The 24928-nt window shown below is 41.5% G+C and overlaps 1 pseudogene; it reads right to left on the bottom strand.

Moving 5' to 3' along the window:
- Window positions 1-1921: 1921 nt before the first annotated feature.
- Window positions 1922-21879, bottom strand: LOC125367044 (annotated as a pseudogene).
- Between the last annotated feature and the right edge of the window lie 3049 nt (window positions 21880-24928).

Below are 24928 nucleotides of genomic sequence, written 5' to 3'. Positions count from 1 at the left end.
CCCTGTCATCTTTTTTTGTAAACTTAATTTTAATTATACATTCATGCTGTGGTGACAACAACTTTCACATTATTTGTAGGACTAATTTTCTCAATTTAAAGGGCACAGTCAAGAAGACACATTAACATTTACATCAACAAACAAATGTAGAAATAGGACCCATCTGAAATCTTAAACAGAAAACATTTGCATATGGATGACTCAGAACATATTTTTGTCCTGACAAGTACTTTCACTTTTCAATAACTGTCTCACTATGATGGCACTTTTAGGGTCTCAGTGAATTCTTAATATCTATTCAATCTGTAACAAATGAAATCAAGCATTCACATAACTGCAAAACTGAACATCTCAGGTTTTTACAAACATTTCAGATTTTAAAAGTAAATTCTATTATAAGTCCTACCTTAGTATTTCAGTTAGTCCTGTGAAAATCACAGCCTTTTCTTCCTGCTCATTGACCATTCAGTAATTCAGCTATTTTATATGAGATACATGGGAATTTAACCAACTATTATTAAACTGAGCAAAAGCCAGCCAATCATAGTGCTAAAATATTATCAAAGTGACTGGTTTCTGCAATGGGAATTTTTAGTTTAAAAAAAAGAGCGCATATATAAATAAAATGGAGCGATGTAAAATTGCTTTGCCTTTAAAAGTTTAGTTACTCTTGTAGATTTGTGCACTTATTTTTAAGTATCTGGTCTGCAAGGATCCTTTATTCTGAATATGAATATTTGGAATGTTTATATTCATCAAAATATAATTCTGGGAAGAAACCAACACATTTGCATTTTCTGTATTGTTTTATAAATTTAGGACCTCGATCTTAAGACATCTTATTTTTTCAGTCCTAAGGCAGCACATTACTTCCTAGCTTATTTCATGACCTTCAAAGCTAATTATTAATTAGCCAAAAAAGCAACTGATCCCTGTTTATACTCCCACAGTTATGTTTCAAGGTTGGTTGGAATCCATTATATCTTGGTTCTTCAAAATGTACTTATCTAGGTCAAGAAAAAAAGGGGCAGAAGGCAACTTCACCCAAATCATGTAGCAGTGTTAAACAAATTCAGCTTTTGAACCAACATTAAATCATTTGTGTCTCCAAACTTTCCCTTTGTAACTTTTCTTATAGTTATGTAACTTTGCATTTTGGCCAAAGAGAGTTATTTTCTTTTAGCAGACAAAGATCATCTTCTGAAGACACACTATTTTATATCTGTGGAGTTGTCTCCATTTCAGTAGAGCACTAACAAATCATTATGTATTTATTTTGCCTATGTTGGCCTCTTAAAGGCAACTACATTGCTCTGAGTATGTTTTTATTCACCATATATAATTATAGTCAACTAATTGTTTTTAAACTGGCTTATGCCCACGATTCAAGAAGCCTAACAACAATCAATTAACTGACAAAAATGAAGCCATAGTTCTTAAGTGTAATGTTTTAAAACCAACTTTATATTATTACTTGTTCTTGAGCATTTGTAAGTAAAATAGTTTGACTAGGAAAAAAAACAAACAGTTGGTAACACATCAAGAATAGATCCATGAATGTCAAAGTAACTAAATACTGTTAAGCCATCTAAATTAGTTTAGATTGTTACTCAAAAAGTTAGCTATTTCCAACAATTTTATTTTCCCTTTAAAGACTATATTATTTTTTTCATTTTTAAGGGGTCATATTTTCTCTTAGGATTATCATAAACCATCCTTATAGCTCTCAAGTGAATCCTAACCTAGCCCAATGCTCATATTCACAAGAAAGGGATACACATTAGGTTGTTTTAGGAATGTGCGCTTCTCCCACCCCAAACTGACAATGCACTACAAATTATACCACACATTTTGTTATATGAATTTGTAACAAAGTGCTCATGCTTTCCCATTAAACAAAGTACAGTAATATGCTGTAGTCTTAAAATACTTCATGAACCCTGAAGTGATTCTCTATGGAAGGAGCTTTCTGTGCAAAGTGAATCTGGCTAGTCACCTGCACACCAAAATCTCTAAGTATCTGAAAAAATTTCTTATGCTCTTTTCCAATCCAAGATCTCATTGGATCACTTACTTGGTAAGATCTTACATGGGTGTGAACAGTAATTCCAGTTTGTGCAAGTTCTTTTAAGACTTCTGGATATGTAACCCAAGTATTGCTTCCTCCAGAGTGACCACCATCCAACCAATACATTGTTTTTATGCTTTTGATGAAAGCATCTATGTTCTTGTCTTTCTTGGCTTCTTTTAATTCAAAAAGTAACTGATTCAAAACAACACAACCTTTACTGAATCCAATCAGAGTGAAAGATGCACCTTTTAGTGATGGTGTAGAACCACTCTCACTTATGGTTGATTCATCAAATCTTTTACAGGTCTTCTCTTTTTCTACCTGGCAACCATTACTAGATAGTCAGATGCTTTGGAGTCCTTATTCCAAACATTCGTATTCTTCAGCAAACCATTCTGACTTAAGTTAAAAGCATTAACTAACAACATATAAAGGTGCTTCAAAGATCCAAAGTCAGTATTATGTTCTGGGGCACCAAACATGTTGCTTTTCACAAAGTTGTCATAGCAGCTGAATTTGTGCAAATGCATCTGGGAGCACTTTATTATCACCCAAATATAACTATTGGGGAACCGATGAGCTAAAATGGTGGCAACGTTTTCTAGACTCCAACTTTCCCACTGATAATTCTCAGGATGACGAGTCATAATTTCATGGTAATTCTGCACATCCCCGGGGAAATAGAGGACTTGATGCTGGGGCTCCTGGGCGGCCAAGTCCACGGGGAGGCCCCGCGGGCTCCAGTCTCTCCCCCGCTGCCGGCGGCAGCAGCAGCAGGTCGTTGCCGCGCTGCGGGTCAGATCCGAACACGGAAGACACCGCAGGCACCGAGGGCGGCGTTCCACCGCCGTCGGGGCGCACCCCGCCCCGCCGCTGCCCCCGGGTTCATGGGTTGGGCTTGCCGGCAGAACAAGGTGTTTCCGGTCCCAAACCGGTGCAGCAGGAGCAGCAGCGGCGGGGACCGCAGGAGACCGAAGCCACACAAGGGTGTCCGCAGCCAGAGCGGCTCGGAGAGGGTAGGGGCGGAGGGCGGGACTCGGGCCGCAGCCTAAAGGCCCGCGGAAATGGCCAGGGCGGGAGCCGGCGCCTGGGGACAGCCGCACCACGGACCAACGTCCTCGCGCCACTTACGTCATTTTTTAAGGGTTAGTTTCAGATGGATTTTTTTTACAATATGAAATGTGGGTCTCAGTTCATTCATAAGCTGGTATTGATTTTCTCACAGTGCTCACTGACTCACATATTTAAACACTGCCATGTTATGTATGTGTTCACGTAGTACCTCAACTAGCTTGGATATATTAAATTTTTTTCAGTTGGTTCATTTCCAGTGTTTATAACTCACTTTGCAGAGTATTGATTGTGGTAGTATATAAGTATTTTTACCTTTAAGCAGGCTCTTTTTTTCCCCTCCTGATGTGCTGGGTCTTAAAAGCCCTTTTAGGGAGGCTAGAAGGAAAGAGAAGTTAAAGTTAGGAAGCACATAGTTACAAATACAAGACATCTGTGCAGTTACTGGCAGGTTGATAGATGCTTTAATGTTATGTTTAAACATGAGTCTTTAATACATCTCTAGCGTCTGCTCATCTTTGGTTTACAAACAATTTACGATGGGCATTTTTGCAATTAAGTAAAATGCTTTTACATTCTAATGTGTTAAGTGCAGAACTGTGGTAGACTTTGCAAATTTCCATTTGCTTATAATGAGGCGAGTTAGGAAAATCAGTTAAAATTTATTTTATTCCAGTACTTCCTCTGGTGAAGAGAAGGAAGCTTTTTATGAAGGTATATGTTGGATAATTAGAATTTATTTGCTTTTTTTTTTTTTGGTCAGTTGTGGGGCCTGGGTGGCCTGGGTGTAGCTACCCCTGAGCTCTTCAGCTCAAAGCTAGCACTCTACCACTTGAGGCACAGTGCCACTTTTGGTTTTTTTTTGGTGATAAATTGGAGATCGAAGTTTCATGGACTTTCCTGCCAATGCTGGCTTTGAACTGCAATCCTCAGATCTCAGCCTCCAGAGCAGCAAGGACAACAGGCATGAGCCACAGTGCCCAGCTTTCCTTCTTTTTTGAAAAGCATATGCATAGTCATTTAGAGCAACTTAAGCATGGACTTAAATATGTACTTCCATCTAATACCTATTTGACTCCATTTCTTCCAGCTGTAAAAGAGGAGTAATATACAGGGTTGGTACAAGGGTCACCCAGTTAATGTCTATAAAGCAGTTAAGACAGTGTCGGATACAGTAACTGCTATGTTGGTTTGTTTTGAAGTAATAGCTGCAAAACCAGGTGTGATGGTCGACTCAGGAAGCTGAGACAGAAAGAGTTCAAGGACAACCTAGGGTAAGTAGATTCTTTGTTGTTTTTTTTCCCTTCAGTCATGTGGCTTGAACTTTGGGCCTGAGTGCTGTCCCTGAGCTCTTTGGCTCAAGGCTAGTGCTCTTTCATTTGAGCCACAGTGCCACTTCTGGTTTTCTCATAGTTAATTGGAGATAAGAGTCTCACAGACTTTCATGCCCAGGCTGGCTTTGAACTGCAATCCTCAGATATCAGCTACCTGAGTAGTTACGATTACAGGCATGAGCCATCAGCACCCAGCTGTTTGTTTGTTTTTTAAAGAAACTGGCAAAAATTTTCTTCTTATATTCAAATAAACAGTTTGCTATTATACATACATGCTAGTCATGAGCTTTGGCTATCAAATTGCCCTTGCTTCCTCTCTTTCTGTCCAGTGTCCCAGGGAAAGTTGGATAGAGGCAGCCTCAGGTCAACAAAGTAGAACTGAAACACCAAAGTTTAATAGCAGTTCATTTTGCAATAATACTAGAATACATATTCTAATATTTTATAATAAAGCTATTGGGGAAAACTTGGTAAGTTTCTACTAGGTGTTGTTTTTTCCATTCCCCTTGTAGTATTGGTGTTTCAACCCAATTGACTCACACGTGTTAGGCAAGTGCTCTAAGTTACACCCCTGCCCCTGTTCATGCTCTAGGAACCATAGTCCTAATCTTATTCTTGTTATGGGGCTAAGGATTATTACAGAGTTTGAAGGAGGGGATTCCCCGTCCCTCAAAGAGTTCACTGTTCATAGACAGTCTCAAGCAAAAAGATGGATTTATTGGGGAAGCATAAAGCGAACTAACCAGCCAGGGACGCAGCACAGACTTGGGAGATGCCACCGTGACCCCTAGCAGTCCTCTAATTGGTGTTTGTAAAGGTAAAAGCGTAGCGCAGATGTAGGGGCTTGATGCAGGGTTACAGCAAACTACAAGTGAAGCTCGCATGGCATAGATGTAGGAGGTTGATGCAGGGTGTAGAGCAAATAACAAGCAAGCCTTTTGCAGAAGCAGAATTTGGGGTCAGGTTGACCTAATAAGATGGAGTCAGGTCTATTTCCCCCAACATTCCCTACCATGTTTCCCTAATCATGATGGAGTCAGCTCTACAATTCTCTTACTAGTGGAGGAGTGTATCCATGTAATCCAGAAAGAGAAAAATGAACTAATTATTTATTATACTCAATAAGAAAAAAAACTAGAATGTCTTAACAGAAGTGAATGGTTAAGATCCTGATTAGTGATTCAGTATTAAAATGCTAACTACACACACATAGTATGCAGAGCAACATAAAATTATTTCCATTGACTCTGTACTGTGCAAGGAGTCAGGGATGCAGATGAGTAGGACAGCTTTCCCTCCAAGTGTTCTTGATGGAAGTATCCTGTTGCAGAGATATAGGGGTGAGAAGACCCAAAGGGAAGGGGAACGAGGTGACCCTAGAGATGGGCCAGTTAGATGAAAGAGGAAGTAGTTGAGATGGGCTGTACGGTTTATCAGGGCAGCCCAGGGTAGTATTGTTAGTATGTATGACGTGTTTTCACAGTATTTTTCATTATCCCTTTAATTCTTTTCAATACTGTGTGCCAGCTACATGCACCAAGTAGTTGTGAATGAACTGAAGCTTCAGTAGCTGAAGGCTGATGGCAGAATGAGCATTCAGACCCTGTCTATCTTTTGAAATCTGCACACTTCACTTTTGTCTCCAGCTAAGGGAGAATTCTACCTACAGACATAGTACTATGTAGTTTAATCCAAAGAGATAATGGGTTTTTGAAGTATAAGAATTCTTTTGAATTTTTGTCTATTTGTTTTGTTATCTAATATTTGCATTTGAGAGTTTGTACTAGCAGCAAAATATATGGTGGGTTGTTGTTATTTTGTGACAGTTCTGGGGCTTGAACTCAAGGCTCTGGCTGCTGTCCCTGAACTTTTGTGCTCAAGACTAGCATTTTGCCACTTAAGCCACAACTCCACTTCTGGCCTTTTTGGTGGTTAATTGGAGGTAGAAATCTAATTGGAGATAGGAACTTTCCTGCCTGGGTTGGTTTTGAACTGCAATCCTGACTCCTGACTAGCTAGGATTACAGGTATGAGCCACCAGCACTTAACTATCTGGTGATTATTGAGAAATCTGTGTTTGAAGGACCTGGGAGCAGAAATGGAACAGGACTGTTCGCTTTAAAGAAAGGATCTTGTATCAGATGCTCACTTCTTCATCAAGGATTGCGTTTTCCTGAAGCAGGCAAGACTGATGATTTGGGACACTATGGGAAATAATTACAGAAACATGGTATGACTTGCAAATGGGATGTTCTTGCCTATTGTGGGAGTTACATTCCAGAGCACCAAAAAATCTGCGAAGTAGCAATAAATGGGCTGCAGTATAGCAAGGGACAACTATCTAACATTGCTGCTTTGCAGATTTTCACCTATCGTGGGGATCTCTGGAACGTAGCTCCCGTGGTAGGTGAGAGATCACTATTTACCTACTTAAAAATAAAGCCACAATACAATGAAGCTGCTGTAAGTGAACTGTGATATATATAGTAAGGGAAAACTGTGTTAAGTCCATTAGTAAACTTTTTGCGAACGTTTACTGGGCATTTTGGAGATGACAAAAATGAAATTAGTGGCCAAGCACCAGTGGCTCATGCCTATAATATTAGCTACCCAGAAGGCTGAGAAGAGGATCGCAGTTTGAAGCGAGTCCAGGCAAGAAAGTCTGTGAGACTCTTTATTTTCAAATAACCACCAAAAAGCCAGAAAGTGGAGTTGTGGTAGAGCACAGCTTTGAGGGAAAAAAAGAGAGAAAAGCTGAGGACAGTGCCTCGGAGTATCACATGCTGGTGCATGCATGCACATTCGCTTTGGCACCCACCCCTCACCCCCCCCCACACACACAGAAATTAGCGTTCTATCTCTGTCTTGTTCTTATTCCCATTATTGGGAACAGTCTTGCACATAGAAGGTGCTCTGTACATTGTTTTGAGAATGAAACTTGTAAAGACTCCTCCCATTACCAATATGTCACTTTTATGTAAGCATACTAATTAATGGGTTGCATACCTGGTTTTCCTTTTCTGATGCCCTAATGGCACAGAATGTTGATAAAAAAAACTATCTAACTTTTGAGCTTTGTTCACTAGGAAAGGCAAAAAGAACTAGTACAACTAAATCACTTTTGAAAAAAAATAAAATTCCAAGTATCATACTACCCGATTTTGAGATTTAATTTATAGCTTGGGAACCAAGTCAGCAGTGCCAGTATACTCATGGAGAGATAGATCAATGGAGTAGACTCTAGACACAGACTCACACAGGTTTGGCCAACTTTTTCACATATACACAAAAGCAATTCGATGGAAAATTGAGGCATTTTATTATTTTTTTTTGGCAGTACTCGAGTTTGAACTCAAAGCCTTGAGCTTGTGAGGCAAACCCTGTTCCACGGGAACTGTGCCTCCATGCCAATGTCTTCTTAATAAATTAGGTTAGGACAATTGGATAAACATAAGCAATGAAACAAAACTTTTACCTAAACTCCACTCCTAATTTTTCTGGGTTACAGAAAAATTAACTGGAAATTTATGATAGATGTAAATGTAAAATGTCAAACTATAAAACTTTTGGAAGAAAACATGTAAGGAAACCCTTCTTTTTTTTTTTTTTTTGGCCAGTCCTGGGCCTTGGACTCAGGGCCTGAGCACTGTCCCTGGCTTCTTTCCGCTCAAGGCTAGCACTCTGCCACTTGAGCCACAGCGCCACTTCTGGCCGTTTTCTGTATATGTGGTGCTGGGGAATCGAACCTAGGGCCTTGTGTATCTGAGGCAGGCACTCTTGCCAATAGACTATATCCCCAGCCCAAGGAAAACCTTCTTGACTTAGGTATAGAGAAGCACTCTTAGACAGGATGCTTATCACATAATCCATAAAACGAACAAAATAAATAAATTAGACTTCATCAGAATTACAACCTTTTCCAGGCATGGTGACAATCACAGCTATGCAGGAAGGAAAGATGGATTGATCATGGTTCAAGGTCAACTCAGACAAAAATAACAGTAAGCCTTGTCTCAAATAGAAGACTGGGTTTAGTAGCACAGGCCTGTAATCCCAACTGTGAATGAGGCATAAATAAGAGAATCAAAAAGTTGAGGCTGGTGCTTGGAGAAAAACCTTGTCTAAAAATATCTATTAAAGAAAAAGGGGTGGGTTCATGGTCAAGTGTTAGAGCATCTGTCTAGAAAGCTCAAGCAAATTCAAACCCCTGTAACACACACACACACACACACACACACACACACACACACACACACACAGTAAAAATAAAATAAATCGCTATAAACTTTTACTCTATCAGTGGCTCTATTAAGAGAGCAAAAACTTGGAAGAAAATATTTGCAAATCTCTTAGCTGATAAATGACTTGAATCCAGTAGACATAAAGGACTATGTGAATTCAATGCTGAAAATCCTGTTAGGAAATATATAAAAGACTCAAAAGTTGCACGTGGTAGCTTACTCTTACATCCTAGCTACTTGGAAGGTAGAGAGGCTAGAGCTGAGGCCAACCTGAACAAAAAATTGTGGAGACCCCTTTCAACCAATGGGGCTTGGGTGGAGCATGCCTGTCATCCCAACTATGTGAGAGGCCTTGGGTAGGAAGGTATGGTCTGATCCTGAAGCCAGCCCAGGGAAGAAACATGAGATTTTAACCATAAAATAACTAAAGCAAAAAAATATAGAGAAGAAGATTTGCCAAAAAGAGTGTGTGAAAGAAAGGAACCACAGAAGTCAAATAGCATTCCATTAGAGCAGCACAAATACACCAGTCCTGTTAAAAAGAAATTAAAAGAAAACTGATGTCACAACCAAGTGCTGACAAGGATGTAGAAAAACTACGTTCATTCCTAGTAGGATATAAAATGATACTATGGGAAAGTAATTTTATTACAACTAATGTTTGAATCATAAAAAATATTAAACTACTTTCTAAACTTCTGTGCTGTCAAAAGTTAAAACTCTTCCAATATACGTTTGTAGTGGATGTATTTTCTGATTCAGATAATGGCTCTAACAGTGCTTTTTGACTCTCATTGATGTACAGAGCAGATTTCTACATTTTAAAATCCACTAGGGGGCTGGGAATATGGCCTAGTGGCAAGAGTGCTTGCCTCCCATACATGAAGCCCTGGGTTCGATTCCCCAGCACCACATATAAAGAAAACGGCCAGAAGTGGTGCTGTGAGTCAAGTGTCAGAGTGCTAGCCTTGAGCACAAAGAAACCAGGGACAGTGCTCAGGCCCTGAGTCCAAGCCCCATGACTGGCAAAAAAAAAAAAAAAAAAAAAAACGATAAATAAAATAAAATCCACTGGGCTGGGTTAGTAGCCTAGTGTAAAGTGATTGTATACTAAATGCAAAGGTCTGGTTCAATCCCTAGTTGTGAATGAAGAAAGGGGAAGGAAAGAGAGAGGGAGAGATGGAGAGATGGAGAGAGAGAGAGAAAGAGAGAGAGAGAGAGAGAGAGAGAGAGAGAGAATGAACCAATAAATCAGGAGAGAAAGCAGTAGAATCCACCACGCCTTCTGAGAGATGAGTATGGCCAGTTCAGACCACAGGCTCCTGGATCAACTTAAATATTTGAGCATTAGCTTTCTTTGTGAAGATATTCTCAAAATGATGTTGCAGACTTTTATTCAAATCAACATTGGTGCATGAAGATTTGCAAGATTTAGTGAAAGGGGAAAATATTTTAAACCTTAATTAAGTGAAATATTTCCTCATTAGTAGACCTATATTACAAAAAGCAAACCATTGCTATAACCTGAATTTTATGAAATGTTTCATAGTGATCTATTTTACTTTATCATCAAAATACCTGTATAATATCCTTGATTTTTTGGTCTCTTGGTCCACAAAAGTCTAAAAATATTTATTATCTAATCCTTTACAGAAAATGTCAATCCCTAGCTTAAAGCACAGATCGTCAAGCATTCAAAATTTTACTTTGTGTCCCCTGTAGTTACATCCCATAAATTTTGATGTATTCTAGTTTCATAACATTTAGCTAAAAACATTTTCTAATTTCCATGTCATGTCTTCTTTAAGTCATATTATTTAGAAATTGGTAGAGCTAGCCAATGAGCAAAAGTGTTAGTTAGGTACTGAGTTTGAGTCCTGATCTTGGCCCCAAACAGTGTGTTAGATGACTTTTAAACATGTATAAAATCTTTGTGACCTTTTATTCAGAGTCCTAATTAAGTTCCAAAGTGTCAGTCTAGAAATGTGTTGAAGTTTGCTTTCTATCAGCATGTAGCATATCTTGGCAGCTATGCATTGAACACTTGAAGAAGTATCTTCTGAGCTTGGGGTATGCAGTTCACAATGGTCCTGTAATTTTTTGTACCTACTCTGTAGAATCCCAGTATCAGCTAAGATCTAGTAAGTGTCTTGAACTTTTTTTGTATATCTTTCTTTATAGATCCAATATTTTGTTTTTTCTGTGATTATGAGCAGATTAAAGGTAAGAAGAAGTTATGTTGAATTCTGGTCTCAGCAGTCTCTCTACTTCACTATTTTGTACTGTACTCCCTAGCAATTAAATTATGTCAACTTATACATGAGAATTAATATAAGAGGGAAATCTTTTCCTAGAACTGCTTTTTCTAGTCAGTGCTGTTTCCTCTTGAAACCTACCTTGTTTGTAATGGAAGGAACGAGTGTGAACACAGAGCAGTGTACTCTCAGATCCTCTCAGGTGTTTCTGAAGTTGCATAACTGCTGTGAACCAAAGTTTTTGTTCAATGGATGCAGCAAGCAGGCCGGGGACCATGTGCACACTTTCTACCCTTACAGTTGTTGTGGAAAGACAATAGTCTATAAAAATAGAGACTCAGCTGAGCACCAGTGGCTCAGGCCTGTAATTCTAGCTATTAAAGTGGCTGAGATGTGAAGATTGTGGTTCAAAACCAGCCTGGTTTCCAGTTAACCACCAAAAAGCCAGAAGTGTGCTTTGGCTCAAGTTCTTGCCTTGAGCAAAAGGAGCTCAGCAACAGCACCCCTGCCCAGAGTTCAAGCCGCAGGACTGGCAAAAGCAAACAAACAAACATTAGGTTATACAACACCAAGAGAGAACCTAATGGCCTCCTGACCATTGTTGGGATTTCACAGTTTGGGTGAGGTAATGTGTGGTTGTGCTGTTGTCACTTGGACTTGCTCTTCTGTATATGTAATATTTGTTAAGTGCTCATGTCTCTTTCCCTTTCTCTGGAGAAGCTGGATTGCCAGGGATGCCTTGGAAACAGCAGCCCGAGCTGAGGGTATTTCCCTGGATGTGTCTATACATTCTCAGCTCAGAATTCTGGATGATGAACATCCCAAGGGGAAGTACTTTGAAGCCAATCTGGACCACTTCCAAGTAAGAAGCTCTAAAGGTTAATGAATCATCAGCCAAGCAGCAAAAGCATTTTTGAAAATTTGGACTAAGATGATGCAGTTGGGGAGATGTACTTTTAATCAAGAGAACTGTTTACTGAAGTGTATTTTAAATATTGTCTTCTTGGTGTATGTTGAAGCTTTGTGGCTTGTTTTCTCTTTACAGACACCAACACCTGGTGGACAACGCTGGCCTCTTTTCCTGTATGACATTTTCATGGCTTTCTCCTCTGTCCCGGGTGGCCCACAAGAACAGGGAGCTCTTAATGGAAGATGTATGTCCTTTGTCCAAATATGAGTCTTCTGATGTGAACTGCAGAAGGTAGGCATCTCTGGTCCATCATGGTTTCCACATACTGGATGCTAGGCCTAAGATAGGAGGGTGTGATTTCTGTAGCTGTCCGCTCGGCTCCCGTGGGTGGGGCGGTCTCCTAGGGGTGGCTTCCCATTTGCTCTTCTGCTTTATTTCCTATTTCACTCTAATCCTACTTTTTTTTTTTTTTGGCCAGTCCTGGGGCTTGGATTCTGGGCCTGAGCACTGTCCCTGGCTTCTTCCCGCTCAAGGCTAGCACTCTACCACTTGAGCCACAGTGCCACTTCTGGCCATTTTCTGTATATGTGGTGCTGGGGAATCGAACCCAGGGCCTCATGTATATGAGGCAGGCACTCTTGCCACTAGGCCATATCGCCAGCCCCTCACTCTAATCCTATTTTAAGCATGGGCTTTCTCTCTCTCTCTCTCTCTCTCTCTCTCTCTCTCTCTCTCTCTCTCTCTCTCTCTCTCAGCCCTGCTTCTCTTCCTGAGTCTGAAGGGAGATTATGTGGCTGCCTTTAAAATCTAGTTTGCTACTTTGCTTTTTACCACAGGATCCTTCAGAAAGGCTGGGGGCCCTGACAAAGGAAGTTATCCCTAGACTTTATTCAGGGGTAGGCCTTTTGGGAGTGGAATGAAGGGCTCTTGTTCTCATCATTTTCTGTACCTTGGAATGCTCCATATCTGGAATAAATAGGCACATACACAGGAAGGGACTTTTTCTCTAGAAGGTAAATACTATGTGTATAATTTTAAAGGAGAGACTTGTATGTGCTATTTCAGAGCCTGCAAACAAAGAAACTATGGGAGGGAAGCTAGGGTGTGTCCTTTTCTCTGAGGAGATGTGTAACAGGTAGATATATGCCTCTCAGCTACATCCTGCTCTTCTCCTTTATCTTCTGCTTTCTCAGTTCCTTGCTCTTTATTGGATGTCCCAACACAGTCACCAGCATTCTACAGAAAACCATTTTTGGAGTTGCATTCACTGTAACTGTTTGCACTGTTTTGGCAAAAACTGTAACTGTGGTTCTGGCCTTCAAAGTCACTTCTCCAGGGGGAAGGATGAGGTATCAGGGGATCCTAACTTCATCATTCCCATCTGCATCCTGATCCAGGTGATGCTCTGTGGACTCTGGCTGGGAGCCTCTCCTCCCTTCATTGACACAGATGCACACTGAATATGGCCACCTCATCATCTTGTAATCCAATAATGTGGTCCAGCTTAATGGGTAGCAGCTTATCAGGACCCAGGCCACATACCCCATAGAGACTCAGCTATGGGTACTCCATTATTTGTTCAACATTGTGCCTCTGACTGAAGTCCACAGTCAGCAATTGGGAAAGTAGGTGAAGTCCTTTTGCAGATAGGTATAGTGGAGAGCTGTACTTGGCCTCTATGACTAGGACCTATATGTCAGCAAACTTCCTCCCCTCAAATGGGAACTTTCCTGTTGCCATCACATACAAAATGATGCGTAAGTTCCAAATGTCCATCTTGTAGGCATAATACATTTGGTGTAGGAACATTTCTGGGGGTCAGAATATCAAGGTTCCACAAGCTCCCTTTATCAACTGCCCCCAGGTCATACTGACACTCTCCCTGAAATCATTGACCTTGGCATCCAACAGGATGTTTTGGGGCTTGAGGTCTTGGTGTGCAATTCTGTTCTTGTGAAGGCAGTGCATGGCACTCATGATCTGAACAGCCTCCTGATTTCATGCTCCATTATGCAGCTGCAGCAGGCTTTGTGGCTCCACCCCATGAGGTATCCCCTCATGGCCAGCTCCCTGATGAGATATAGACAGGTTTTATCCTCCATGATCTTGAAAAATCGGATGATGTGTGGCTGATGTATGCTCTTCACAATGTCCACATCGTTTTCTATGGCATGGCTCTTCAGGTCTTTCTCCAGGAGAACTTTCATGGCCAGCCTTGTGTCTGTGAGGCGGTGATGGGAAACCTTCACATATCCAAAGCTACCATGGCCGATGGTCTCCTTCAGTTGATACGATCCGATGATGGTGATCTCCTTCTTCCCTTCCAAGGAAGAAATAAAGGAAACTTTATTGTATTTTGACATCTTTCCAATGGGATAGCAAGTATGCAATCTTAAAATTATCTCGAATGTTCTAAATGAAGATGACACATAGGAAATCTTAACCCAAATGAGCTAAACTAAAAAAACAAATAATTAAATGCAAACACCAGAATCATGAAAAGAAATACCCAAACACAAACCACACCAATACAGCTCCTCCCACACCACCACCCCACACACAAAGAAAGCCTTAGAGTCATTCGAAGTTAGTCCAGCGGACACCAAGAAAAGCTCCCAGTGCTGTAACTGACAAAAGTGGAGAGTAGCTTCTTATATACTCTACTGGGGATGCTTCACAAAGCCTGAGGACATCAGGGAGCAAATGGACCAATCACAAGTGGGACCAGTGACCTTAGTGAGGAATGAACCAATTAGGGCTCAGCAGGCACCCTCTGATAGGTATGCTCTTGAGCCTGGAGGACTGTTTCCCAGAAAGACTGGTACATGGGAAGATGCTACTGCTCACTTGGCATCCAAGTGGGAACCATAAGAGGAGGACATTGGGCAGTGGCCCCTGATGTTTGTGGGGTGGGGGTACGGAGAGCAGGGTACCTTAAGTTTGCTTCTTGGGGAACATCAGCCAGTGTACTTTATTCTTGTACAGAAATTACAACACTGTTCTTGTCCCAAAGCATCATCTATGTCTAATTGCAAAGGATCCCGAGAAATGGAGACTTTGCAATGATATGACTCAAATATTCTGTTTCTACTTGAAAAGGGAGAGCAGACCTCCAAGATTAAGTCATAGTTTTGTCCACATCTGCCATTCTAGTTTGTGTTTCCTGTTTTTACCATTTTCTCTTGTTCTTTGTCTTGTTTCTGCTTTTGATTAGTTTAATCATATTTTCTTTTTTATAAATTTAATTTTATTGTGAAGGTGCTGTTTAGAGGGGTCAGTTACATATGTAAGGTAGTAAGTACATTTCTTGTCATACTTTTGACTACCTCCCTCATTCTTCTGCCATCTTCTCTCCTCTAAAATTTTCCCCTGCTTGAATTGTACTGTTAATTTGCGATGTTTTCTTGTACCACTGTTGCATTGGTTTTTCCTTTATCTTTTGTCTCACCATTTTGATGTTTCCCCTTCCCTTCTCTAATTCAGATAAACATATATACAATAACCAGGGCACTGAAATAAAATGTGGTGACAACATGGACCTGATGCTTATTCTACTTGAGAGGCCTTTTTTGTTGTTGCTGTTGAACTCTGGGTCTGGATACTGTCCCTGAGCTCTTCAGCTCAAGACTAGCTCTCTATCACTTGAGCCACATTGCCACTTCTGCTTTTTTGGTGGTGTGAGCCACCAGTGTCCACTTTAAGAGGTCTTTTAAGTAAAATAAATAATGGGGGGGGGGCAGTGGTGGCTCATACCTGCAATTCTAGCTACTCAAGGAGGCTGAGATCTGAGAATCTCATTCAAAGCCTGCATGGGCAGGAAAGTCCATGAGACGTTTCTCAGCAATTAATAACCAGAAAACAGCAAGTGGCCCTGTGGCCTCAAGTATGCTGGAGGTACTCTTAACCACAAATGCTGAGTGACAGTGCCCAGGCCCTGTGTTCCAGCCCTAGGTCTGACAACAACACAGTATTAAACATGAGCTGGGCATAATGCCGCCATTGTCACAAACACAGAAGGCAGAAAAAAGCTGAAGCAGGAGGTTTGGGTGCTTGAGGCCAGCTTGGGCTGTATAATGATTTCCAGTTCAACCTACTATTGCAAGACTTAATTCCAAGAACCCTACCAGAAAGTTCACTCACAAAACAAACTCAGAGAGCCGTACTTCCATAACCCTATTTCATTTTGTCAATTGTTGTGACCTATTACTTTATTCTTCCTCCTTTCAAAAGTCTCCATAATTACTTTCTGTCATTTATCATTGTTGGTTTACCCCTGAGGGTTATTTACACATCCCAACTTATACTTTTCCCTTGTAACACTGGTTCTTCTAATTCTCTCCCTCCCTTCTTTCCTTTATTTAAACCTCCATCTTCTTTACCATCTCCTCCCTTTCACTTCTTTTCCTTTATTACATTTTTCCTCCCTTTGTCTCTTCTCTTACTTTTCTTCTGATATAGAAGAGGATGATGTAACCCAAGCTAAACTTGATTCATGATCTTCATGCCTCAGTGTTCTGAATGGCAGGACTACAGGAGTACATGGCCATGACTGGCATGGCCATTATATTTTATCATAGAGTGCTCTCCTATTCCCTAGACTTTTCAAATACATTACACTGTTTCATGTCCTAGATGTCTCTTAGACTATTTTCTGAATTTCCTTTCTTTTCTGTCCCATTCAGGAGCCCATAGTCTTAGGGAATTGCCAGCCAGTGCCAGGCATACCCAAAACTGTCCAAGACCAGGAATCTTGGGCACAGACCCTTTCAAGCACTGGATTTGACAGAGCATAAATGAGGTGTAGATTGACCCTTCAATTCAGGACTGCAAGTAATTAGCTAAGGAGGTCCCTTTAACAGAAAGCACTCTAAACAGAAGTCCCAGTTCAAAACTATACCAATTCTGACAATCACCTGCCTCATTTTTGAGACGTGGGCAGATCTAGTCATTGTCTAATGAATAGAAAGAGACAGAAATGATAAAGTATCACTTCTGATATTAATAAATGGCTGTTACTCTCACTGTGACATCTCTATATATCTCTCTTTAACTTTTTTATTATTAATCATTAAAATATTTAATTTCATAATGAATTTATACTCTGAATATATTTGGCTTAATTAAACATATTGCTAAATTTTTATTTATTTATTTTTAATTTTTTATTTTTTTCAAATTTTTATTGTCATACTGATGTACAGAGAGGTTACAGTTTCATACGTTAGGCATTGGATACATTTCTTTTTTTTTCAAATTTTTATTATCAAACTGATGTACAGAGAGGTTACAGTTTCATACGTTAGGCATTGGATACATTTCTTGTACTGTTTGTTACCTTGTCCCTCATACCCCCCTCCCTCCTCCCTCTTCCCCCCCCCCCCCACGGAGGTGTTCAGTTCACTTACACCAAACAGTTTTGCAAGCATTGCTTTTGTAATTGTTTGTCTTTTTTTACCCTGTGTCTTCTCTTTAACTTTTGATCCTGGTGAAACAACTGATGTGTGAGTAGTCTAGAGAGAAGGCTCCATGAAAACAAGCTGAAGCATCCAGCTGGAGGACATGAGATGGGAAGGAGTCACTTCTGGAGATGACCATGGCCCCAAGGGAAATTTTCACAGTTGTCTCCTGAGCTCCTCACTTACAACCCTCCTGCAAAGCTTCTCCTGGATGCCTGACCCCTAGAAACTGAATGAGAATAGATGCTTGGTGCTCAACAATATTTGCTACACAGGCAAGCCACTGAAATGGTGAGAAATATGAAACAGGTCATGTGAATCACCCTCTCTACATCAAAGACTCATGGCCTACAGTACACTTGTAGTCTATAGATTATTAAATTCACTATCTAGTTCCCAGATACGTGCGGTCTTGTTACTGAACTTACTTGCACCTCAGTTTATACTTAGGTGTATACAATATGTATTTTATGAATTGTCAGTTTTGATGACACAGCTTACATTCAAGAATATTCATCTGAAAATAGGCTTCAATAGTCCTTGGGGGCAAAGACTATAGCTATTACATTATATGAGGAATACTTGATTTTTAAAAAATCAAGAGAATGTCCCAGAATTTTCAGAGAGGCTGATGAAATCCCCACAGTCAGGGATAAGATGCCTTATGCTGACTTGTGCAGTTCTCAAAGAATAATCTGAACCCTGTAGTTCTTGTCATAAAGCTGGGCAATTCTGCTACCTAGTGGACTTTGAATCAACTTCAATTCAATGCCTTCTGTATTTCAGTGAATCCAATTTAGAATGACAAGGGAAGGCTGGAGGTGAGGGCTCTCCCCTGTAATCCCAGCTACTCAGGAGTCTCAGAACTGAAGATTGTTGTTCACAGCCAACCCTACTTTCAATGAACTATGAGAAAACTGGAAATTGACCTAAGGCTCAAAGTGGTAGAGAGCTAGCCCCATGACAACAAAAGAAAATGGCCATGATAATATAATTGATTAACACACAGAGAAATACAGTTCAGGTCAGAGTAATAGTCCAATTTACATTCAAGTTGTCAAATATCACAGAGGACTGAGGAACATCTTATGAGTTTAAACTCAGGCTGTTAGTACTAAAAACAACATGAGATGAAACCTCCATCTTCTTTTTCTCTTTGCAGCTCAGGGCTGTTAGCACAGTTAAGGGTCTCCTGGACATGATGACTTGAACTCAGAGAACCTGAGTGACCTTCTCTCCTGGACTCAAGCAGGAAATTGCCTTTAATTACCCAAAAGATAAAAGGAACATAATTCCAAGTTGTGCACACATCCTCTATTTAACCACTGGAGACTGGAAGGAAGATGCAGATCAATGGTCTGAGGAGCAGACAATCTGTACCACTTCCTCCAATCCTCCATCCATCAGTATTTTTCTTAGAGCCATATGTGTGCCCACCTTCAGTGATTTGTGAAACACACATGTTGCCTTGGAAGAGTGCATTGTGGAGTGCTACTGTAATTCCACTGACTTCTATGCTGCTCTGATCCTACTATTAACATTTGACATGTTTCTATGTTTTCTGTAAGTATAAGTAAATGGAGAGAGAAATGATGGCAAGTTTTACCAACTGTTTCCAAACACTGGTGGCTCACACCTCTAATCCTAGCTCCTCAGAAAAGGCTGAGATCTGAGGATTGAGGTTTGAAGCTGGCTCAGGCAATCCATGAAATTCTTATCTCCAAAAAAGCCATAGGCCCCTAGATCAAATCCAAGGACTTGTACACACACGGAAAGTTGTACCATTTGTAACCTTGCGTTCACATATTTAGAGATATTGGCATTATATAATTCTAATTCAACTTCATGTTCAGAGCACAAATGTGAAAGTGCAGCTTTTATCTGTTAGGGAAACTAAGACAGAGATATAACAGAGGCTTCTGTAGCTAAAGTCTCTTTCTTTTTCTCTTTTTTTTCCCCTTCCTACTTTACTCTTCTTTCCTCTGGGAAGAAAGTTTTCTTTTTCTTTATTTATAATGTGAATGTCCTGTACATATGGACTGTACTGTCAGCATGATGTTGCAGGCATTCTCATGTGTTCCTCCCAATGATTTAACATAAAACCTAAGCTTATGCTAAGGGGAGGGGAAATGTGGAAACATGAAATGTGCCAAATTTTCAAAAAGAACACAAAAGAACAACATGAAAAGGAAGTCACAGTTCTGTGTGTTCTGTAGCAGTGCGAAGATCACGTTTTATGCTTTTTCAGATTTAAAAAGAGAAGCAGAGGTATAAGGAGCGGTAGATTATCGGACAAAATCCCATTAACACCTCTGAATGACCCCCCACCTTCCCTTGCTGACCTGAAACAAGCCTGCCAAGCCACATACAAATCCACATACTCCTTTTTTTCCTTACCCCCCGACCCCAGTACTAGGGTTTGAACTTATGGCTTCACAGATGCTTATCTGGTTTGCTAACTTGAGTCATGACTCCATTCTAGCTTTTTGCTGGTTAGTTTGGAGATGGAGTTTCTTAGACTAATCTTCCCAGGCTGGCTTTAAGACACTGTCAATTGGGGGCTGGGAATATGGCCTAGTGGCAAGAGTGCTTGCCTTACATACATGAAGCCCTGGGTTCGATTCCCCAGCACCACATATATAGAAAACGGCCAGAAGTGGCGCTGTGGCTCAAGTGACAGAGTGCTATCCATGAGCAAAAAGAAGCCAGGGAAAGTGCTCAGTCCCTGAGTCCAAGCCACAGGACTGGCCAAAAAAAAAAAGACACTGTCAATTGGATCTGAACCTCATGACTAGCTATGATTACAGGGATGAGCCACAGCACCAGGATCTCCCATTACTTTGACAATATCCATTATGAGGAGCACTAGAGATCAAATGATCTGCATCAACGGCAGAGAGAGAAGGTGGGTTATCCTTACACTGGGATACCTTTCTGTCACCTCTAAAATAAAGTATTTCATTCCATGACCTTTGGGACTCTGGTTTGGTGAATAAAGCTAATGCAGTACTTAACATGCAGAAACATGGCTTGTGTTTTCATTGCTACCAGACTTGTTCTGAAAACTAAGAGAATGCTTTGTCAACCTTTAAAAAAATGTTAAAAAGAAATGTAACCCTGGAGATTTGAAGCAAATGGACTTGCAGGGCACCTGCAATTGTCAATATTCCTTCCATCACACAGCAGACAATTGCCTAGTAACATAAGTTACAGTTCCAACCCTGTTATTACTTGCCATCTTTGAAGCTCACAGGCTGTGAAAGAGAAAATCATGCTTGTCTAAGAAATTTAAGTGGTTTGAAGCTGTATTACAAAGCTATCATTTAAACTAAGTTGGCAACTTCATCTAAAGCATCTAGCCCTCCAGGATGGACAGAAACACAGGCTCCCTTAAACCAATTTGTCAATAGAAAGCAACATGAACATCCAATGATTCTGAGCTTGTGTCCTGCAGAGGAGGCAACTGAGGCTCTAGGAGGAAAGGGGACAGTTTCCTTATGGACAAAAGACACGTGTTGGTGGCCATGCTGTGGAAATGGTCCCTTGCCATTCTAGGGTCACCTCTCTGTTCAAAAGCAGATGTCGTGAGCTCCTTGGGAATGGTCTGTGCAAAGAGAAAATGAGATTGTTTGGTCAAAGTTTCTCAGGACATGCTAAGATCCACGTAAGGAAGAGTGACATTCTTTTTCTATCATTGGCCTTCTCTCAATTTTCAAAAGGCCACTGTGTCCGGTCAATCTCCAAGTGGACATCTATTTGGAAGGGTGAAAGAGCATGATTTTCTCTGTTTTACTTTGGCATTCGACACTTCTCCTTGTGCTCTTGAATAGCATCTTTTTGTACTGATCATTCATGGGAAATCCACTTTGAGATTAGGTACGAGACAGCTATGTCTTATGTTGATAGAGCTGACCAAATCTACCTGCTGTTCACTTTTGGATTATTAGAGTTCTAAGGACCCAATCTAGCAGGTTCTGTGATTAAATTCTTGAAGCAGTTGGTAGAAGTGAACCCTATGTACGTGACAGGACTTCTCCATTCCCAATGGGACGTCTTTTCTCCAATTCCCCATCTTTTCTTGATAAAAACAGGAATGTGAGGTCTGCCCTCACTGGCTTTGGTCCCACACAGACCCCTACCATGTTGAAACCCAAGAATCCTAGCACCACATCACTGTAGCAGGTGAGTGCCAGTTCAGAGAAAGCACCAGCAAACATGGCTCCAGCCCCATGACCACCGGAGGACTTGGTGGCATGGTGCAACCCTGGGCCATACTGGGGAAGGGGAGACAGGGCGGCTTCTGAGTCCCCTGGTGTTCCTTCTCCATGGGCCTCTAGAACACCCACGTGGCTCTGCAAGTGCACATGAGTGTCCTCTCACCCTGCTTCCGGTTCCTTCACCCAAGCTTCCTGTCCTGTCACCTGTATTTCCAGTCCCTTCACACACACTTTGCTTCCTCCGTGCTTCCAGTCCCATGGGTTGGGGTAGGAGTGACAGGTTCCACTTACCTCAAATCCCGGGCTGGAGAGCATAGCACTCATGTGCGGTCCCATGCCTAAACAGACTGCGACCATGGAGGTTCAGGCAGAGAAGCCGAAGAGTACCCGGGAATCCATGTCTCAGCAGCAGTTGCAGCACCAGTTGTGGGAGGATGGCAATGAACACAGCTTGGTTTCTATGGCTGCCTGTGGAATCGAGTAACCTCAGGCAGTCGCCAGCCAAGGATTCAGGGCAGACTCCGTGCCTCCACCTGTAATCTTGACCTGAAGCTGTGGTGGCACATGTCAAGCTCATCTGGGGCTGTAGGTGTTTGTGTGTGCTTACATAGGCTCATGTCCACACCCACATGCGTGCACATGTGCATTCTTCACCTACACTCGTGACTGGGCTTCTTTATCCAATGAGAGGCTGGAGAACCCATAATGGCTGGAACCCAGGCCTGAATGTGTTTGCATCAGTATCAGCTCCTTGTTTGTCTTTGGGGACCAGAAATCTAGGCATAACAAATACAATATGCTTTTCCTGTGTGAAGTACTGCTCTTTTTCACATCCTCTGTCTTCCTAGTCAGAAGGACTATTTTAATAGCATAGATAAGGCATGAGGCCTGTTCTAATAGCATAGCTAAGGCTTGAGGTCTACTCTAATGCTGTAGATAATAAGGCTTGTGGCCTAGTCTAATGGTGTAGATAAGGCTTGGTGCCTACTCTTATGGGGTAGATAAGGCTTGGGGCTTACTCTAATAACTATCTAATTAGATGAGGCTTGAGGGCTACTCTAATGGAATAACTAAGGCTTGAGGCCTACTCTAATAGCTAGCTGAGTAGATAAGATTTCTGGCCTACTCTAAAAGCAAAGGTAAGGCTTGATGGCTACTCTAATAGCTATCTAAGTAGCTAAGGCTTGAGCTCTACTCTAATAGCATAGCTAAGGCTTGAGGCCTACTCTAGTGTAACTAGGTAGATAAGTCTAGAGGCCTACTCTAATGGCATAGCTAAGGCCTGAGAACATTACCTTTCCAAAATTTCAACTGCACCAAGTTTTGCTCTTCTACAAAATCTTACAATTTACCAATAATTTTCTTGTTCTCAAAAGTCATCTAGATTGTTATCTCAAATGTCCCTTGAGTAGAAATTCTGAAGCTGGCTTTGATAACTCTTTGGGGTTTATGAAATTGATATCTTGTTGTTGTTGCTTTGTCTATTTCTGTGGGTATGTGACAGTTCTACGACTACAACTCAGGTCTGGGGAGCTGTCCCTAGCATTTTTGCTGAAGGCAAACACTGTACCACTTGAGCCACAGATCCATTTTGACTTTTTTTGTTGGTGAATTGGACTGTCCTACTTGGGATGGTTTTGAACTGTATTCCTTGTTCTCAGCCTCTTGAGTAGGTTGTGGTGGTCTTTCCATCAGAAAAGCCATGATACCTGGGTCCTGGCAATCACCACCACCATGAATCAATCACTCTTAACCCTCTCTCCCCACTTCCGCCTAACCAGAATTCATCTTGGGGAAGAAGCAGGGAGATGCCATCTGAAAAATTAAAGCCATTAGCCCGGCACTGGTGGCTCACAACTATCATCCTAGAGACTCAGGAACCTGAGATCTGAGGACAGCTGTTCAAAGCCAGCAGGGCAAGAAAGTCCATGAGACTGTTGTCTCCAATAAACTACTCAGAAAAAGCCAGAAGTGGTGCTGTGGTTCAAAGTGGTAGAGTGCTGGCCTTGAGCAAAAGAAGCTCTGTCTTTGTCTACCTGTGAGTCTGTCTCCTTGTCTGTCTTCCTTTCTATGCCGGTGTCTCTGTGTCTCTCTGTATGTCTTCCAATGTATGTGTCTGCCTGTGTGTCTGTCTCCTCATCTGTCTGTCTCTGTGTTCTTCTATGTGTGCCTATCTGTTGCTGTGTGTTTGTGTGTCTCTGGGCCTCCTCTCTACGCCTACCTGTCTATGTGTCTGTCTTCCAATGTATGTGTGTGTGTGTCTGCCTGTGAGTCTGTCTCCTTGTCTGTATTCCTGTCTATTGTTCCTGTCTGTCTGTGTCTGTGTCTGTGTCTGTCTGTGGTCCAATGTATGTGACTGCCTTTCTGTCTGTCTCCTCACCTATCTATGTGTCTGTCTGTGTGTTGGCCTGTCTGCCTGACTGTGTGTCTCTGGGCTTCCTCTCTGCATCTGCCTGTCTGTGAGTCTCAGCCTCTATGTCTGTCTGTCCACCTATGACTGTCTCTGTCTGTTTTTACCTGGGACTCTGTCTTTCTGTTTCCTTGTCTGTCTCCGGGTCTATGCCTGTGTCTGTCTGTCTTTGTGTCTGTCTTCCAATGTATGTGTCTATCTTCTCTGTCTGCCTGTGAGTCTGTCTCCCTGTCTGTCTGTCTCTGTGTGTGTCTATGTGTCTGTCTCTCTGTCTCCTTGTCTGTCTCTGTCTTCCAATGTATGTGTCTGCCTGTCTGGCTTTCTGTATCTGTTTCTTTCAGTATGTCTGTCTGTCTCTGTGTGTCTGTCTGTCTCCCAGTGAATGTGTGTGTCTGTCTCTGTCTGTCTGTCTCTGTGTCTGTCTTCCAGTGTGTGTGTCTGTCTGTCTTTCTGTGTGTCAGTCTACCTGTGAGACTGTCTCCTTGTCTATCTATCTGTCCCTGTGTCTGTCTGTGTGCCTCTGGGCCTCCTCTCTGCGCCTGCCTGTTTGTGAGTCTCTCTGCCAGTGTGTCTGTTTATCTGCCTGTCTGTCTTCCACTGTGTGCGTCTGTCTGTCTTTTCTATGTTGGTCTGTGAGTCTGTCTCCCTGTCTGTATGTCTAGCTGCGAGTCTTTCTGTCTCTTGTCTATGTGTCTGTCTACCTGTGAGTCAGTCTGTCTATGCCTATATGTGTGTGTGTCTATGTGTAAGTCTCTGTGTCTGTCTTTCTCCATTTCTGTCTCTGTTTGTGTGTCTGTCTTCCAATGTATGCAGGTCTGTCTTTTCTGTCCATCTGTAAGTCTGTCTCCCTGTCTGTCTGTGTCTAGCTGTGAGTTTGTCTTTCTGTCTCCTTGTCTACCGGTGTGTCTCTGAGTCTGTCTGTGTATATGTCTATGTGTCTGTCTCTCTACCTGTGAGTCTATC

Source organism: Perognathus longimembris, chromosome 18 (genome assembly GCF_023159225.1).
Source record: "Perognathus longimembris pacificus isolate PPM17 chromosome 18, ASM2315922v1, whole genome shotgun sequence".
Taxonomy (NCBI): Eukaryota; Metazoa; Chordata; class Mammalia; order Rodentia; family Heteromyidae; genus Perognathus; species Perognathus longimembris.
Note: the sequence above shows the minus strand (reverse complement) of the source record. Positions and strands in the feature narration are given on the sequence as shown.